Here is a 19525-nt window from a genome sequence, read left to right on the forward strand (position 1 = left end):
AGGGCCAAGCCAAGAGGAGCCAGTGAGTCCTGTGACCACCCTGGACCTGGAAGGCTGGCAGCTCCCAAATGTCTCAATTTAGACCTTGTCCCAGAACGCGAGAAGTGCCGGGGGCAGAGGAGAGGGGCCAGGAGATGAAGAAGAACAGGGCCTAACCAGGAGCTGGGCCCTTTCTCCTTTATCAGTCGTCCCAGCCATGCCCCCACCTCCGAACTCTCCCTACCTGGCCCTGGAAACACACACTAGCTAGGGGTTCGGGCCTCCCAGCTCCACGGGAAGAAGTGCACATCACAATCCCATACACATTCACCCACACATCCCCTGGCGCCCACCCCCGGGGCCCTGGCACTTTCCACATTGATGTCTCCACCAGGCAGAGTCGGAGCTTCCAGGCCATGCCTGGGTCTGTCACAGATGAACAAATGAGAGGCCAGCTGGGATCTGACCAGCCCATCCCCTGAATGTGGTATACTGCCAGCCCCAGGGGAACCCCCTGGGACAAACTGTTCCTCCCTACAGCTGAGATAAGAAGGAGAGCCTGGTCCCAGTGGTCATCCAAGCCCATCATCCAGGGCTCCTGGAACCCGACACACCGCCCCACAGTCCAGAACACATAGGACTTTGCCAACAGTCTGTGTTTCTGAGTTAGATTCAGAGTGATCTGCTGGCCCAGAGGAGCAGGTCACTTCTTCCTCCACTGGCCAGGTGCTCAGTCTCCAAGGAAAGTGCACTCTGGTCCTGGAAAACAGGCTTGGAGTTAGTGACCAGACACTGGCCAATATTTGATAAGCCCAACCCCAACTAGTCAGGAAGGCCCGGCCCAGCTCCACCTATCAGTTAGTACAGTTCATCCAGAAACCTCCTTCTTGCTCAGATGCCCAGCACTCAGCCAAATCTGAACTAGGACCAATCCTCTGTGAGTAGAGGTCCCTGCATGCGTGAGCTGAGGAGACCCGTCCTATTCCGAGGCAGCTCCTTCCTCCTTCCCTCCCTTCCCTTGGCTTCTCTCCCAATTGTCCACAGAGCCTCTGGCTGTTCTGTCCTCAACCAAGTGGCCAGGGAGGCAAAACAAAAAAAAAAAGCATTTATCATTTTAATCTGCCACTAGCTACTGAGGTTTCCCTGGAGAGCCTTCCCCATGCCACGTCTGTGGGCATGTGTGCCTGTGGGAGAAGATGTTGGAAAGCCCAGCCCTTCGCACTGCAGCCCGTCAGGAAGGAGACAAAGACCAGCCCAGAATTCCCATGCCTTGAATCCCAGAAGAAACACAAAGCCAAGTCTGTGACCTTCATTTATACTGCGGTTATTTATTATTCTAGGAAGAAGGTGGCGTCAAGGAGGGAGACGGAGAGGATTTCCAACAGTAGCTATCCTACGTGAGCATTCCTAGGGGGCCTGTCAGCTTGCCAGCCTCAACAATGCAGGGTCTGAGTAGTGTGTGAGCCTCACGAAGGGGCACCCACCTTCTGGAGCGCCCAGGCCTGCGGGAGCCCTCCCGGGCTTTTCTCTCTCAAGCTAACAAATTGAGAGACTCTGCTTCAGGGAAGAGACCAGCACCAGTTTAGGTCTGCGGTGGAAAAGGCTACCGGAACGAGCGGAGGGTGTCCTTCCCCATCATCCTGCGTCTTGCTGCCCTTCCCCAGCTAACTAACCACTTCTGTCCCTCCATACATCCCTTCCTCTCCTCTCTCTCTAGCCCGCCCCCCTCCCCCACTCTCTCCCCCATCTCTCTCCCCCTCTCCCCCTCCAGCTCTCTCTCTCATCCTGCACTTCTCTCGCCTGTGTGCGTCTCTTGCTGGCAACTGGCTCATTCCCAGTCTCTGTTCCTCTTTCAGCCCCAGCCAAGCCCCCACATGCTCCGAAGCCAGCGGAGATGAGTTGTTTCAGAGCTGAATGGAACAGAAAACTGTACTTTGGACTCTAAATGTGTTTCAGTGGAGCAGCCTCTGCTGAAAGCCAGCCACAGTGGGCTCAGACGTGGCAGAGCAGCTTCAGGGACGAGCGACAGCTGGATTGTGAAGCGTGCTGTTTGTCATTTTTCAACCCCTCTTGCCCTGCGTAGGTCTGAGTCACCTTCACTCCACACTTCACCTCCAGCCCCAAACGCCTTTCGACCCGCTTTGTCTTCGGCGTCTGTAGCCTAACTCGGGCAAGTGACTGGGAGAAGAGGATATACCTCTGAGAAACTCCCAGGAACCACCTCAACACTGAAAACTGCAGAGAAGCAGTACAAAGAAGTGAAGTTCAAGGACACTGTCCACAGATCCAGGTCGTCCGCACACATGCCTGCCAGTGCTAGCTTCGGGGCATTGAAGTGGCCCTGTAAAACCCAGGAGGGTGGACCTAGGGACAGGGTTCAAACAAACACACATGGACATCACCTCAGATGGCAAGAACTCCTCACCAGGGCAGATTTTCCAACACTGGATCGTCTATCAAGTCAGATAAAATACATGATACCCAATTAAAACTGAATTTCAGATAAACAACAAATAATGTTCTAGTACAAACATTGTCAATATTGCATGGGACATATTTATATTCAAAAATAATTCATTGTTTAGGGCACCTGCGTGGCTCAGTTGGTTGAGTGTCTGACTTCAGCTCAAGTCATGATCTCAAGCCCTGCATCAGGCTCTCTGCGGTCAGTGCAGAGCCCGCTTCAGATCTTCTGTCCACCCCCTTTGCCCTTCCCGCTTGTGTGCTCGCTCGCTCTCAAAAATAAACACATCTTTAAAAAAATAAATAAATATGGGGCGCCTAGATGGCTCAGTCAGTTAAGTGTCTGACTTCAGCTCAGGGCATTATCTTGCAGTTGGTGGGTTCGAGCCCCACGTCAGGCTCTGGGCTGGCAGCTCGGAGCCTGGAGCCTGCTTTGGATTCTGTATCTTCCTCTCTCTCTCTGCCCCCTCCCCTGCTCACGATCTCTCTCTCTCTCAAAAAAAAAATAAACATTAAAAAAATAATAAATAAATAAACAAACAAATAAATAAATCATTGCTTATCTGAAGTTCAAATTTAACTGGCCATCCTGTTTTTACTTGCTAAATCCGGCAACCTTACGAGAGAACGACCGGACTCCACAGTCATGTTGGAAATGGAGACAAGAAATCACAATCAGCTCACCTCTTCCTTGTCCCCAAGGGTATTTCTTCATTCTTCAGCTGGGCCCGGGCTGTGTCTAGTTCTCCATGTTGACCTCACTGGCCCCCAACCCACCTCAGTTGCTCCTAGCCCCGGTGGCCCAGAGGTAGACCAATGCTTTTGTCCCTTAATTTGGCTGAATTGAGGTTGAATTTTTCAAAACACACTTTATTAGAAAACTAAAGGAGCCCCATACAAATATTTGAATTCATAAAATCAGTATAGTAGCTGTCGCACGTAAGATCAAATATCAATGCCCTGAGATCAGATAAGTCTAGACATGGTCTGGCCGTTCTTTTCCTTCAACTGCTCTTGGATCCACTGACTGGTCGCAAGGTTTTCTACCTGGCAGGCCTTTCAGTGAAGCTGGCAGAACATTCTGGAACAGAGGCTCTTATTGGCCGCATATTAGAATCACCTAGGAAGCTTTTTGCAGCCTCTCCCAGACCAATTAAATCAGAGTTTCTGAAAATCGGGATCAAGTATCTGGATATTTAAAAGCTCCCCAGGTGATTCTAATATGTAGCCAGCGCTGGGAACCCATGCACATCGGAATCACCTGAGAACCAATAAAACACTACTGATGCTTGCATCCCACCCTCTGATTGCCTTCTGATTTAATTGGTACAAGGGGCAGCCTGGGCACTGGGATTTTTTAAAGCTCCCGGGGTGATTTTAATGTGCAGCCAAGTTCGAAAACTACAGCTCCTCACACTTTAATAGACTTCAGATCTCCCTGGGACCTTGCTAACATGCAGATGCTGACTCAGCAGGCCTGGGGTGGGACCTGAGATTCTGCATGTCTAACAAGTCCCGGGTGACACCAGTGCTGCTGGTCCCCAGGCCATACTTGGATTAGCAAAGTCCTAGATAGATGGCCCTCAAGCCTGGTTGTACACTGAAGTTATCTGGGGCACCTTGACAACCACCTCGGCCTGGGTCCCACCGCCGGGGATTCTGATGTAATTGGTATGAGACGGGACCTGGACCCCGGGATTGTAAAAGCCTCCCAGGTGATTCTGATGTGCAGCCAAGGCTGAGAACCTTGGATGTGGACCAACATCTAGACGTCATTTTACAAGTGGCCCCGTGACCCCAAGAGGGAAATACCATTCTCCACAAGCTGTTCTGACTCACCTCTGTTCCCTGTCCCAGCTGGCAGAAGATACTTTCTTCCCTTGCCTCGAAGGCCATGCCCTCTAGTAAAAATTCCCTTTCTCCCACTTCGGCCCAAATAAAGCGTCCGATTCCCAGCTCAGTTGCAAAAGAGAAATGATTGACACGGTACCTTGAAACCAATGGCTGGTCAGAGCCCGCCAACCCGCCTTGTTTTATCACCCATTGTGGCATTTGTTCTGGGGGTCTTGCACAAAGATGCCTCTGCCGGAGGAACCAGGGGCCTCGGAAGAGTGCGCTCCGGCCTTACAGTAACACGAAAAGGAGAGGAGGCACTCTGCTTTGACCGGATGCAATCAATCAAAGGTGCTGAGCAGTTTTCATTACTTCATAGTTCCCAAGCCAGGTTACCGCACAGCCTCTCCCCTGTCCTGCCTCATCCTTTAGAGTGAGCTGTGGTGACTTGTGGGAATAAGAGTGGCCCACAGAGAGCCAAAGCACAACGTGGAATTGAGAAAATTGTTACTCTCTCTTTGGTGTGACTTCCATGAAATTATTCATGAATCATTTTTGTTTTCCTAGGGGGGATGACCATAAATATCATCTGCAATGCATCTTCATCAAGACCTTTCATCCTCTGACAGGGTCTATGTCCTTGACTGGGATTGGATGTTGCCAGGAGGGACTCAAGTCCACGTCTCGGGTATATGGTGTTTGTGTAAAATAGGAACTCTGATGTGTAGAATTTGCAGGTCGCTGAAGTGTCACACTCTACTGAAATGGGTCTGGAACCAATAAGGTACACATCAAACTCAATTGTGTTTAATTTTCATTGCTACCTAGAGGAAAGCCTCGCATAGCCCTACACGAATGAAATTAAACATGAAAGCCCGTCTGAAGTGTAGAAGCAATGCTTAAAATGACCTGTAAATAGGGTAAAACATGGCAGCCCGGCCCATCACAACATTATCGTTCATTTTTCTTTCCATAGTGGAGGTGACGGCCGCCATAAGAAAATCAGAAGAGACATGAGCACATTGCAGATCTAAAGGAGAACAAAGTGTTTTCAGCTACACACCAGCAGGACTTCCCTCTTTGCACACCCCTGGAGTCTCTTCCAAGTGGAAAATCACACTCTGTCCTTCAACTGAGAGCAAAGAAGGAAGGCAAGTAAAACAAGGCCCTCCTGAACTTGGCCAGCTCCCGGCCCCATGCCGCCCCAGCTGAGTTCCTTGGCCAGTGAGATAATGGAAGTTTCAGCTCTCCCAGCTGACATGGGTGGGGGGCAGACACCCACACTGGGCACTTCCAGCTGACACTGACCTTTCAGTCATGGAAACATTTCCCAGACCGACACTAATCGGGGGCACATCTGGCGTTTGGACTGAGTCCAGGTGGGGGTTGTGTTAGTTGAGTCAGCATGATAACCCGCTGGGGAGGCAGGGGAGGGGAGAGTGTAACCCTGCTGAGAGCAATCAACATCTTTGGCTGTGTGTGCGTGAGACATGGTCAGGCCTCAGCCCGTGAGTCATAGAATGGAGACCACCTCATCCCTGCCCACCAGCTCTCCCCACCCCCACCAATAGAGGAGAAAACTGGGGAGACCCCAGGAGCCGAAACAACTTCCCCAGGCTTCCACCACCACCAGTCAGGGGCAATCTAAAATCCCAGGATCCCAACTACCGATATCATAACTTCCCATATTTCTACACTCTCTCAAAGTGTAGTGTAGCACACACTATCTCAAGATAATACGCAGGCTAAGGTACTGAAAAGAATCCAGCTGGGTTTTGTTTTTTTTTTTTTTTTTCTGCAAACTTCTTGTGACTTGCAAATGTCTAGGACAATTTTCCAAGGCAGTGACAAATGCCATTGGTCTCCATCCTCTGTGCCCTCCCTTCCACCCCATTTCTTCCATTGTAGCTTCTTCTTTGGATTTGGAAGGAGGGGCTGCCCTTCCGGACTGGTTTCTGGACTTTTATCAGAAACGAACAACATACCTTATCTCTCATCCCCAGGACAAGGGGCTACAATGGGGGACAAGATCTCATGGTATTGAAGGTCCAGCCCTACAGGTCCTACAGCCCTACAGGTCCTACAGCCCTACAGGTCCTACAGCCCTACAGGAATGACCAAAGATTTGGGCCAGATCTCAGCGTCTGCCCTACAAAGCCTGACACCTGTTGCAGCCATGAACAGCACTGCTAAAGAGGTAATTAAGCAAACCAAAGCCAGGATAAAAGGGATTATGTCCCCACCCACCCACACAGAAGTCTGTCTCCAGCTGTCAGAAGGAAGTTTTTTCCATGGCCCCTGGAGTACACTCTCCACTCATGGACACCATGTTTCAAGTCTACACCAATGATCCTTTCCTGTCTAAACCTCCAGGCACAGATAATTATGGAAATTAGGAATCTCACCCACCTGCTCAAATCACAAAGAGATTAACAGGACTTTTCCAGTATAAAAACTGCAGAGATCAGTTTATCCTTCTCCCCTTGTTTGTTATAAATGCCTAAAGAAAGGGAAACAACTCAGGTAAAAACAAGACCCATATCAACCACCAGCTTCCCAAAGTAAGTTTCAGCTCATCCCGTAACTAATCAGCTTACAGAACTCTCCAGCACTGTTCTTTTCCTTCTACATCCAGCCTCCATACAAGGGCAGCTATCACCCACCATCCAGTCAGTTTTGTCCTCTTCTGGAATAACCAGAAAGTAAATTTTTCTTCACTCCAATTGAAATCATACCCCCTCAACCTGAAGATCACCTCCCCACTCCCAGACCCTTTACTTCTATTTTCCTAACTGAGAAATAGGCTTTGTCCACAGGTCATTGAGATAGTAAAATGACCCTCCTCTCCCTCTATGGGACAGCTTATCAATTCCCCTGTCCTCAGGAGGATTCTGTAAGACTACATGAGCTCTCCAGGTCTCCAAGAAGGAGCTCACAACACCACCACTCTACCTAAGCCAGCGGGGGACCCTGCTGATGGCAGCCCTTTTCTCCCCGCCAATGATTTGGTACAAAGCCATTTCACGTCTGATGCCAAACCAGTAATTCACAACACTCATCAAAATCTGCCTCCATCAACTGACTCAGCATTCCTGCTTTCCAAGCATAGCCAACATCCCTAACACCCTGACATCCTAGCCTTCAGCTTCACTATTTACATCACATGAGAGCTTTGGGCTTAGAAAGCCCAATTCCCTTTGGATAAAGTATGCAGATGATTCATCCTCTCATCCTGAGCCTTGATATCCATGCCAAAAAGCTTGTGAGATGGGGCTCAGAGAGGACAGAGTGTGGGCAGGGGTGGGGGGAGTCCTGTTGCTATGGAAATCAGTGTGCCAGTTTCCAAAGGAGAGACACTAGCTGTTCTTGGGGTCCTGTTTTGCCAGGCTGTCCTGTAGAAATTGAAGAAGCTTCTGGCCTGAAGTGGCGGTGAGTTACCGTGGAGCCCCAGACCACACCGACACTTGCCTGTCCCCTCCATCTCACCTCCTCTCACACTGAGAGATCCAACCACCAAAGACATCCCATCTGGCCTCCTCAGCACTTTCTTTAGCAGCTTTCCAGCCAAGTGAAAGGTCCACTCTATGTCTGTAGACAAAAGGGGTATTGACTCAATTCTGTGTTTCAGGGAATGAGTTAAGTTCCATTAATGGGGGGAGGGGGGTGAGAGGGATGACAAATAACAACTTGTCTGAACTTGTTACATTTCTCCTCAGTGCCTCAGTAAGGTTCTCAATGGCAATAAGGTCATCAATGATAGAGAGGGAGACCTCCCAGCCGGACTGTCACTCAGCCCCAAGAGGACACTCCACGGTGAGAAGCTGACAGGACCTAGAGATTGATTCACATGCTAAGAGGAGCATGGAGTGGGGTTGCAGGGAGAGGGGGGTCAAGGTCTCAGAGACAGAATGTCCAGGAGGGAGATTGATGTAAGGGTCATCAGATGCCCAACACACAAGGGAGGTGGGCAGAAAGAAGACAGTCCCCATCAGGTGAGATGAATAACAGGCATGATAAGCTCTGAAAATGGAGGCTTCAACTGCTGGAAGGTCCTGGGGGCCAAGACAGCAAAACTAAAAAAAGACTTTAAGATCTTATTATGTACCAGGCACTCTATGTTATACATACTATTGCATTTATTACTTTGCATTATCTTCATATCAGCCCTATGAGAATCAAACCATCATACGCCATTTTACAGAGGTCAAAACTGGGACTGTGAAAAGATAGCTAAGGTCACAGAGCTAGTAAATGACAGGATTAAGATTCAAATCAAGGCCCAATGGACCAGAGTGCACACTCTTGACCACTACATTAGAGCAACAGGTCCTAGAAATGGCAAGCATGTCTATTAACCAATTAGAAACTAGAGTGTGAGTGGTGCTAGAAGGACTTTTAAGATCCCAGAAGACGGATGTTGGCTTCATTCTGACCAGGACATTAGCCATCCCCTCCACACAGCACCATTTTCAGATAAGGCATAGTATGACACTTCTCATAAGTATTTATATCCTATGGCCAGATAGCCCAGTGTATAACCACTGTCTTGCCAACAAAAATACAATAGAACATGGTAGGCTGAGCTGAGGCTGTTAAGCAGAAGCCCTTAATGTCCCATCTGTCAAGCAGAATACCAATCCTTGATTTCTCCACCTTCAGGAGGTCTCTGGGGAGATAGTAGGCCCTTGAGACAGGTAGGGATACAAATCCAGAAGGGCATGAAGAGGTTCCACCCACCTCATTCTTTCTCAGGAATTTCCTCCATCTCTCCATATTCTGCCCTCCCCCAATTACCCACCAGAATGAGGCTAAAGACCTCAGGAGTCAGCCTCCTGACTGGATCAGGGCAGGGGTCAGATTTTCTCTTTCAGTTGATCGTTTTCTGCTTACTCTTGGCCTGGTCTAGCCAAGCTGAATCCATCACTCTCAGTGGGTGGTGGCTGGGGAGAAGTACGGCCTTAGAAGTATATCCAGGACATTTAAAACCTTGATACGAAAAGAAAGGCGTGAGAAGCTAAACCAAAGAAGGAGACACAATTGCACAAAGTTAGGGGATCTAAAGAGCCCCCTAGGTACCAGAAGGACCGACACGGTAAGAATTTTAAGAGGTGACAAAGGTAACTTGCTGTCAAAGGAGGCAGATATGGCTAAAGAAACAAGTGAAATTAATTCCTTTCTCAAGCCATCATAAAGGTGAATGGCTACCAGATGGTCAGACAAAAATACCTGTCCACAAGCTGCTGGAGAAAAAAAAAAAAAAATACGTGCAAGAAGAAATCAGATCCTCCACTGAGCAGGTGAGCAGGAAATTAAAATATCTGTACACTGACCACAATGTAAGACCACACACAGTCACAAAAAGGCTGTTAGGAAGACAGTGTGAGTGTGGGATAGCATCTATCCTCTGTCTGCCAGCTCACACCCAGAGAGACAGTCACAACCCTCACAGTTCTAGAGGAAAAGTCTCCAGAGAAAACCCAGCCATTCCAAGAGGGATGATGATGGAACAGCGGAGGCCTGGGCCACTGAAGGCCAGGTAGCCCACTTCACAGACCACATCACTAGACGTGGTAACGTCTTTTCCTGAGCACTTACTATGTACCCGGCACTAAGTGTCCCAGCAAGCTTCTGAAATGGCTCTCATTGATTCTGGCCTCTTGCTAAGTCCTTCCACTTAAGTGTGGACTGGACCTGAAGGCTTGCTTCTAACAGAACACAGCAAAAGGGACAGGATGTCACTTACATCAAAAAAGGACCTCCCTGAATTGGCTGTCAGTGACTTAATCCCCATCGCTCCTTCAATCATCCTCTCTGTGCCCTTGTTGCTGCATTCCCGCTAGTAGATACACACACACACACACACACACACACACACACACACACACACCAAAGGCTCCAGAAGTTGGAGGGAGCTCAGCCTCCTCTTGCCATTGTTCAGCTTCTTCCCAATCAATCTCCTGCCAACCACAAATTAGCATTACACAGGCATTTACAGTGCAGGGCCCCCAGGGATAGATGGAAGCTGCTAATCCTTAAGAAGGTGCACTGGTACAATAGCAGGAGGCCCAAAGCCTCACCCCCACTCATGGGGTGCTCCTTTGCAGCACTTCCAGCTCTTTTGTGAGCTGTCCAAGTCAACCACAGATGGGGCCTTGAACAAACAGGAGACAGTTGGAGCCCGGGGAGCACATTCCTGAGACCGATCCCAGCAGAAGACTACCTTGGAATGGATTCTCGCCCACAGCTTCCAGGTTGGTCCTTGTGGATGCACTCTTCCACTTTCCATTTTTACTGGTTAATATTAATGAATGGCTCCAGCTGGGACCAACCCAGAGCATGAAATGTCCTGGGGCCAGCAGTAGTTAGACATGCCCTGCCTTCTGGGCAACTTGGATTAACAAAACCCAGGGGTTTTGTTTTCTTTTCTTTTGCTTAAGGGATTGATTTGGACTTATGAAGTATGATTGAGCTTCCTGATCCCCAAAGAAGGCAGCCCTGGCTGGGTTCCCAGGATCGTTTTTATCCCCAAGTGCTGCCTTTTTTCAGGCCCTGGGGAACCCCAGCAAATGCAGCCCTTCTTCCAGCAGTCCCAAAGGCTGGCTCTTGCAGCCGCCTCTGACGGCTCCTTGCCCTTATTCCACAGCTGGGTCTGGATAAGCGGAGCTTGCAAGAAGGAAGCCTCTTATCACAAACATTTCCTGCCTATTTGCTCCTGACCCTGCATACCACAGTCCTTCCCCCGTCTGGCTGGGCCACCAATGGTGGCCACAGCAATGTATTCACAAAGGACCTGCAGCACAGGGTCCCCAGACCTGTCTCTAGTCCAGATTCTTCTCTATCCATCCACACCTGTCTCCCTTCTCTGGGGAGCTCATAGGTTCTTATAGGCCACCCAAAACGGCTCAGTCACTGAAGAAACGAAAGGAAATCAGGTGGAACCAGAAAGAAAGAAAGAAAAAAGACAAAGGCAGATAAGGATTTTTAGCTCAAATAGAAAATGTGACTCACAGCTGGAGTTCTGCCCACCTCTTCTAGGACTGCTGTCTGTCTCTGACAAGGAGAGAAACAGAGGCAGGCACCTGTGACGGTCTGTGTGCCTATCTGTGCCGTCCTCATTCCTACATTGACTGTACTTGTGTGTGCCTGTGGAGTTAAGGCCATACGGACTATTGCAGGTTTATATGCCAAAGGATTAGGAGCTGAGGGCCAGTGGGTCTAGGACCAGCCCAGCCCAGCTGTGCTCAGCAGAGCACTGAATCCCTAGGTCCCTATCCCCTCCAAACACCTGGGGCACCCTAGTCCCACCCCTCCCTGTGGCCTTCTCCCTGCCTCCTGCCCCCAGCTTGCTGTGTGGTCCGAGCCCTCTGCCATGAAAGAAGGGGAGGGAGGGAGGGAGGGATGGGCCAGCATGTTTACAGTCAAGCATAACAACCTTTATTTTAAATAAATAAAAGTTTTAGTCAGTTTTTACTTCCCTTTTCTTCCAAAATATTTTCTCCCGCCTCCTCTTCCTCCTCCTTCTCATCATGCCTGAGCCTTTATCTGTGGGGCCACCCAGGGAGGGGCTGTGGGAGTGGGAACGAACAGACCCTGGTGCTTAAAGTCTTCCCAGGTCATGTGACACACCCCTCTCAAATGCCCACGGAGCCCCTGGGGTTCTTGTGAATTCAGGGATGTCCTGGCCTGAGAAATAGAGACTAAACAGGAAGCCTGGGCCCCATCATCAGCATGAGTCCATCTGTTCTCCCTAGTCATAAGGTTGCCCACCCCTTCCCCCATTCTACTATGGAATTGCCATCCATCTGTCTTCCACTTTGGCCTGTCATCTCTCTGTCTCCCCCATTGGACCCTCATCCATCTGTCCTTCCCACAGGACAACCATCTCTCAGTGTCTCCTTTGGGCTGCCATAAATCTGCATCCCCCATGAGATGTTCCATCTGTCCATCACCCTATTGGCCTGTCATTCCATCCGATACCCTTGATCATCCTTTTCGTCCATCTGTCTCCCCTCATTGGATATATTTTTGCCCATCTGTCTCCCTGAATGGGGCCAGCAATGGTGGGTCTCTAAGATATGAGAACAGTGGGCATTCTACTCTGATTTTGACGCCAGCAACAATAACAGTAACAACCATTAATCAAGTGTCTACTATGTGCCATATTCTCTATGCATATTATCTCCTTTAACCCTCCAACAGCCCTATGAGTATGTGTTTGTTTCCCCATTTTACCAGTAAGGAAACTGAGGCTTGAAAGAGTTAAATGCCTTACCCAAGGTCACACAGATCCTAGTGGCAAACACAGAGTCCAGAAACAACTCTGCCCATACTGAGTGGGAATGAAGACATGGTCTCTTTAATCCTCCACCCCCAGGATGTAAGAGTTCCCCTCTCCTGGCCTCTCTGCGCATTTAATTTACACTTTGCTGCTGGATGTTTTCAGACTGATGAAGTTTCCTCCCTGCCCTGGCTTTGCACAAAAAAAGTGAAGGGGGAAAAGAAGCCAGATGTGAGAGTGATTCGAAGGTCTTTGGGGGTGGGGGTGGGGGGTGCAGAGTGATGTTAAATAAACATCCAATGATATTCTTTCTGCAAAATGATCCATTTTTCATGGCACCCAGGAGTTCGTCCAGGGGTCTCTGGGTCACTAGGGAAAAGTGTTTCGTGTGTTTTGGCTCCATATTCTTCCATTGGCCACAAAGAGCTAATTCTTCCAATTAATGAAATCAGCGCTGCTGATGGAGATGTACTGACAAATTATTTTCAAGACAAATATATTCACACGAATGGTGGGGCTGATAGGCCTGAAGGATTTGGAGGATACAGAGTGAAGTTCCCCCCACCAGCCAGAGACACTGAGGTCATTCACGACGTACGGGATATTGGCCACCACCTCAAGGGACACCTTTTTCCACCCGGAGCCATGGAGGCTGGACTGGATTGTCTGTGTTGAGGGGCTGCCTATCAATGGGCTTCTGTATGGCCCTGGCAGGTTCCCGCACCCCTCCCCTCTTCCCCAGTGCCCCAGCCAAGTCCCCTTCAGGGCCCGGGCTGAAGGGCCTATTCAGCATTTAGGATTCCCTGATGGGAAGTGAAAAGGAGACAGACAGATGCTTCCTTGGAGCTAAGGAAAAGCTGGAGGCCTAGAGACAGGAAGGGCAGGCTGAAGCCACAAAGGAGGAGCTCAGTGAGAAGAAAGAAGGAGGCTAGAGGTCCTGTGGGATGAGAAAGAAAGAAGGAAAGGAAGGAGAGGAGGCTGGGGGAAGGGAGACAGAGGGTGGGAGGGCCAGATAGGGAGGGGAGGAGGCCGGAAGAAGGCCCCCAGGCAGAGGGAGAGATCCCCGATGGGAGACCCAGCAGCGCCAGAAAGCAGTGTGGGATTTTTTAAAGCCACAGACTTAATTTCCTGATGATGTTTTTTTCAGGCCGATATTAACAGCATTTTTCATTCCCTGAGCAGATCTGCTGATTGTGGAAAAGCGATCCAGAGTGTGCTGGGTGACGGGGCCCAGCCTTTACCTGGATGGGCCCACAGAATGGCCCAAGACCAAGCTAATATTTCATCTCCTTCTTGAACCCACAGAGAATAGGAAAGATTTTGCTTCGGGCCGGTCCTGGAGGAGGGAGGGGAACAGTTTCTAAGCAGTTCTGGCAAATCAGTGACAATCAGAAGCCAGGGTGAAATTATCTCCATTAAACTAACTAGAGTGGTTTCTCTTTTCCTGCCTGAACCCTGACTGAAATGGGGTGGTGAGTTTTGAGGGTTACAAGTTAGGGGCTAAAGGAGCCAAAGCCCGGAGGACTCTGCAGAACCATGGAACATCTTCCTAAAGCCTCATTTCCCCGCTCAGAATCCATCTGTGCAGTCGTGGGTTTGCCAAACAAGTCCACACCCCTCAGCCAGGAAAGCAAGGCCCTCAAGAGGCCAGATGCTCAGTGTGGTCCAAGCCCAGCCACCTTGGCATCCCAGGGGGGCCAGCATCACAGGCTGCTAAAGCAGAAGCTGCATTTAACCAGACCCACAGGTTGCCATGTGCTCGTGACGGTGTGAGAAACTCTGCTCCCTGATGACTTCTAACCCTCTCCAGCTAATATGTTGCCACCATGGAGAATGGCTTCCCCAACAAACTGGAATTGTAAAATTCTCCAAACATACCTTTGGCTTTTCCAGTTCTGAATGCTGGTTCATGTTACCTCTTTCATCTTAAAGATGCTTTCCTTCATGCCCACTTAAGGAAATCCTGCCCACATTTTAAGACCCAACTCAAATGCTACCCGTACTCCAGGGAGCCCTTCCCTGCCTTTGCCAGAGGTTAGAACTTCACTGTAGCTTGTTTGGATCACCTGTGGAGTGCTTTTCACTTTCTGTCTTGCATTTTGGTTACTTGTGTACTTATCAAGGGGCAGTTATGTATGGTAGTTTTCAGGACCTTCTAAGTTTAAAGCTTTGTCCCACTGCTTCCTAACTTTGACACTCAGCAAGTGGGTGATTTCTTTGGACCTCAGTTTCCTCTGTAAAACGAGGGTAATAATTATATTCAATCATAGAGTTGTCATAAGGATTTAAAAAATATATTTAGGACTTTGCCAAACAATGTGACATATAGTATGTGCTCAACAAATGATTGTCAACTGAATGTAATGACCCAAAGAACAGTGTTCTCAATCACACAGGAAATAAGAGATACTGTCCATAAAATTCATTGTTTGTCCAACATGGTATGGTCTTCCCAAGACTGAATGATTTGTGTCCCTTATCCTAGAACCATAATTTGTTCTTCAAAACAATCAGTAACTGTTTTGTTGTTTTGCTAATAATCATTGGTTAAAAGTCCTGCTTCCTTGGGGTGCCTTGGTGGCTCAGTCGGTTAAGCGTCTGACTAGCTCAGGTCACGATCTCACCATTCATGAGTCTGAGTCTCGCGGTAGGCTGTGTGCTGACAGCTCAGAGCCTGGAGCCTGCTTCAGACTCTGTGTCTCCTTCTCTCTCTCTCTGCCCCTCCCTCACTTTCTCTCTCTCTCTCAAAAATAAATAAAAACATTTAAAAAAATATTTTAAAAAAAGTCCTGCTTCCTCAGTTTGGTTCCACATTGTCCCCTTATTGAGTTCTTTCTGCCCCATCCCTGCTTCCCCTCTGAAATCTCAATATTTTCTTTATTTTTTTCAAACTTGTCAACTGGTCATAAGTATTTATTTTATTTTCAACTTCTTTGTATCAACTGTCTCATTAACATTCTTTTGACTCCCCCCAAAAAATGTTTCTTAACTCTTATTTTGTGTTTTTATCTCCAAGGGAATACTTTGGCTGGATTTTCTACCAGGAATGACACAATTCTTTCCACAGATATGCAGAGGGAGAATTTGAAAACCAACAGAGTCACATCGCCTTGATCCTACACCCAAAGAATTCCTCAGATACACAAGTCCCCAGCTCTTGAACTGGCCATATTTCCCAATGCTATCTCTACCAAAAATGTTCTTTCTCGTTAAATACTAAGGGAAAGTGAAATAAATACTGTAAAAGAAGCTCACTCAAGATGGGGGGACATTCCAGAGTCCAGTTGCTTTGGATTACAATGGGCCTTGATAAATAATATCAGATTCAAGTATGTTATTTTTTTTTTATCTCAATCAATAAGCATTTTTAATTTCCTTTTAAAGTCCTATAGGACCTGATTTCGTTTAAGATACAATTCAGATATCATCTCTCTTCCATGGTATGTCCCATCTACAATTTTCATGTCCTGATCTATTATTATTATTATTATTATTATTATTATTACCAAAAGGCAAAATATTGATCAGTGCAACCAAGCTCTTTCCATTCCAATAGAAACACATTTTCCCTCTTCTTGCCATACTCTCCTTAACCAAAAGAAAGAGAGAAAGAACCAATTAAAGCCACTCATCTGAGAGTTCAAGGAACTGGGGAGAAATGGGACCTCTGACAAGTTGGAATGTGATCTACATGGGAAATCTCTGAGAGGACACCTGCTCATTCACAGGTCATTGTCTCTGAGCTCCTGAAGGTGCAGCCCCATGGGAATGGCTTCTTGTTGGGAAGATGGGCAAATAAGCATAGCACCGGCAGGGACAGAGGGCTCTGTCTGTGGGAAAGAGACAGTCAGTGAACTTTCAAGCCCAGGCAGTAGGGGCAAGGCTTACAATTTCAGCTGGATGTCTGGAAACTTAATATTGCCCAGAGTATCGATTACCTGCTAGAGTTAGATCCTCTCCTGCTCCAGAGGGCAGGAGTAGCCAGGCAGGTCTCTGACATGAAACTCTCTGTGCACCTTTTAATTAACTCTAATAAATGTGCATCAGAGTCTTCTAGAAAGGGAGGTTGTTCAGCCTGGTAAAGGGACACAGGAGTCATCAAGATAGGAATTTGAGTATGACAAATGTACCAAGAGGTTGCCATGTGTGACTCAGTCTGGGGAATTAAACAGCAGTAGGTTCACTCTTTAAATCAGCGGGGTTGGGACCATTGCTCCACACCAAATTCCTGCTTGGAGTGTCTTTTCCAAAGGGAATCATAAGAGTATCACCTGTCCTGCCTGCTCTTTAAGTACCAAACGTCTTTGGTACTCAAACAGCAAAAAATGGAAGGAACTATCCGTTATTATTAATTCTATACAGGTTGGTAATTCCAGATATGCGACTGAATTACAGAATTCTACTTAACATCCGGGTGTAACTTCCAATCACTCTGAACTTGCCGCTAGAATCACCCTCTCCAAGGCTTTATTCAGGTATTCTCCATCAACATTTAGTATGTCCCTACCAATATGCTTGACACTAGACACTTGGGATACAAATAGCCAAGACAGAGTCGCTATCCTCAAGGGGTTAACTTTCTAGTAGAGAATACAGAGTGTGAGTAACAGCAGCTACTATTTATCAAGCCCTTCTAATATGGCTTTTAAAAATATTGTTTATTTTTTGACAAACAAAAATTGGATATATTTATTTTTTAATTTTTTTTTTACATTTATTTATTTTTTGAGAGACATAGAGACGCACAGCACAAGTTGGGGAGGGGCAGAGAGAGAAGGAGACACAGAATCCAAAGCAGGCTCCAGGCTCCAAACTGTCAGCACAGAGCCTGACACGGGGCTTGAACTCACAAACCGTGAGATCATGACCTGAGCCGAAGTCGGACGCCCAACTGACTGAGCCACCCAGGAGCCCCCAAAATTGAATATATTTAAAGTATACAACGTGGGGACACCTGAGTGGCTCAGTTGGCTAAGCATCTGACTTAGTCCGGAGGTCATAATCTCATGGTACGTGAGTTCGAGCCCCACATTGGGCTCTGCCCTGACAGTGAAGATCCTGCTTGGGATTCTCTCTCTCTCCCGCTCTCTCTGCCCCTCCCCTGCTTGCTTGCACACTCCCTCCCTCTCAAAATAAATAAACTTTCTTGGGGTGCCTGGCTGGCTCATTCGGTTAAGCATCTGACTTCAGCTCAGGTCATGATCTCACAGTTGGTGAGTTTGAGCCCCATGTCCGGCTCTATGCTGACAGCTTGGAGCCTGGGGCCTGCTTTGGATTCTGTGTCTCCCTCTCTCTCTGCCCCTCCCCCGCTCATGCTCCGTCTCTCTGTCTCCCTCAAAAATAAACAAACACTAAAAAAAAAATGTTTTTAATCTTTAAAAAAAATAAACTTTAAACATAGTTAATTATACAATGTGATGTTTTGACACATGTATACATTGTGAAGTGATTACCACAAACTAGTTAATATATCCATCACCTCCCATAGTTACCATTTTTTGTACATAGTGAGAACACTTAGATTTACTCTTAGCAAATTTCAAGTATATAATGCATTATTATTAACTATAAGTCACCATGCTCTACATTAGGTTTCCAGAACTTACTCATCTTGTACCTGAAAGTTGTACCCATTGATCAATATCCCCTCTTTTCCCCTACCCCCCTCCTCCAGCCTCTGGTAACCAGCATTCTACTTTCTGATACTATGCAGGTGACTTTTTCCTTTTTTAGGTTCTATGTGTAAGTGAGATCATGCAATATTTGTCTATGCCTGGCTCATTTCACTTAGCATAGTGTCCTCCAGGCTCATCCATGTTGTTGCAAATAGCAAGATTTTCCTTTTTTTTTTTTTTTTCATAGCTTAAGGCTGAATACTATTCTATTGTATATACCACATTTTCTTTATCCATTCATCTGTCAGTGGACACTTGGTTTGTTTCCACCTTATGATACATACGATATGCTTTTTTTTTTTTTAATGTTTCTTTCTTTATTTATTTTTGAGAGAGAGAGAGCGGGGGAGGGCAGAGAGAGAGAGGGAGATAGAGAATCCCAAGCAGGCTCTGTGCTGTCAGCACAGAACTTGATGCAGGGATCGAACTCGTGAGCTGTGAGATCATGACCGGAGCCGAAACCAAGAGTCGGACACAACCGACTGAGCCACCCAGGTGCCCCAGGATAGGATACACTTTTGATAAACATTGGGCTAATAGCCTCCAAGATGTTCCCCGATGATCCTCACCTCTTGGTGTTCATGTACTTATGTAGTCCCCTTCAACATTGCTTAGGGCTGATACATGTAACTAATAGAATTTGTGGGGAAAATGGTGTGTGACTTCTGAAGCTAGGCCATAAATGATATTGCAGCTTCCACCTCGCTCTCTCTTGAATCAGTCTCCTTAAGGATCCCCAGCTGCCATGTAGCGAAGACATTCAGGAAGCCCTATGGTGAGGTCCACATGGAGAAGAACTGAGGCCTCCCACCAATAACCAGTGAGGGACTGAGAGCTTTTGCCAACAGCTGTGTGATTCAGCCATCCAAGAAGCAGAGCCCCCAGTTTCAGACAAGCCTTCAGATTACCATAACCTCATGAAAAAACCTCCAGCCAGAACCACTCAGCTAAACCATTCATAAATTCCTGACCCACAGAAACCTCGAGAGACAATGTTTACTGTTGGTTTAAGCCACTAAATTTGGCATCATTTGTTATGCAGCAACAGATACCTAATCCAGTCCTTTGTGTTCACCATCTACTGATGCTGGGGATGCCAGTCCTACTGAGTATTTATTCTTGTCTCAACATTACAGATGAGGAAACTGGGACCTCGAGAGGTGAAAATGAGAAGCCACGTCAGAACTGAAGTATGACTCCACTGGACTTCAGAGTCTGCGTTCTTAACTGTGCACAATACATCTAGACGGAGGACAAACGGTCACCGTGGGAAAGGTAGTGAGTTCTACCTAGAAAG

General features: G+C 47.6%; 1 long non-coding RNA gene across 1 annotated transcript in view; it reads right to left on the reverse strand.

Moving 5' to 3' along the window:
- LOC131484673 (uncharacterized) overlaps nt 1-19525 on the reverse strand; it is a 92536-nt gene that overhangs the window by 65614 nt on the left and 7397 nt on the right. The window lies entirely within an intron of this gene.

This window comes from Neofelis nebulosa, chromosome 9, assembly GCF_028018385.1.
Source record: "Neofelis nebulosa isolate mNeoNeb1 chromosome 9, mNeoNeb1.pri, whole genome shotgun sequence".
NCBI lineage: Eukaryota > Metazoa > Chordata > Mammalia > Carnivora > Felidae > Neofelis > Neofelis nebulosa.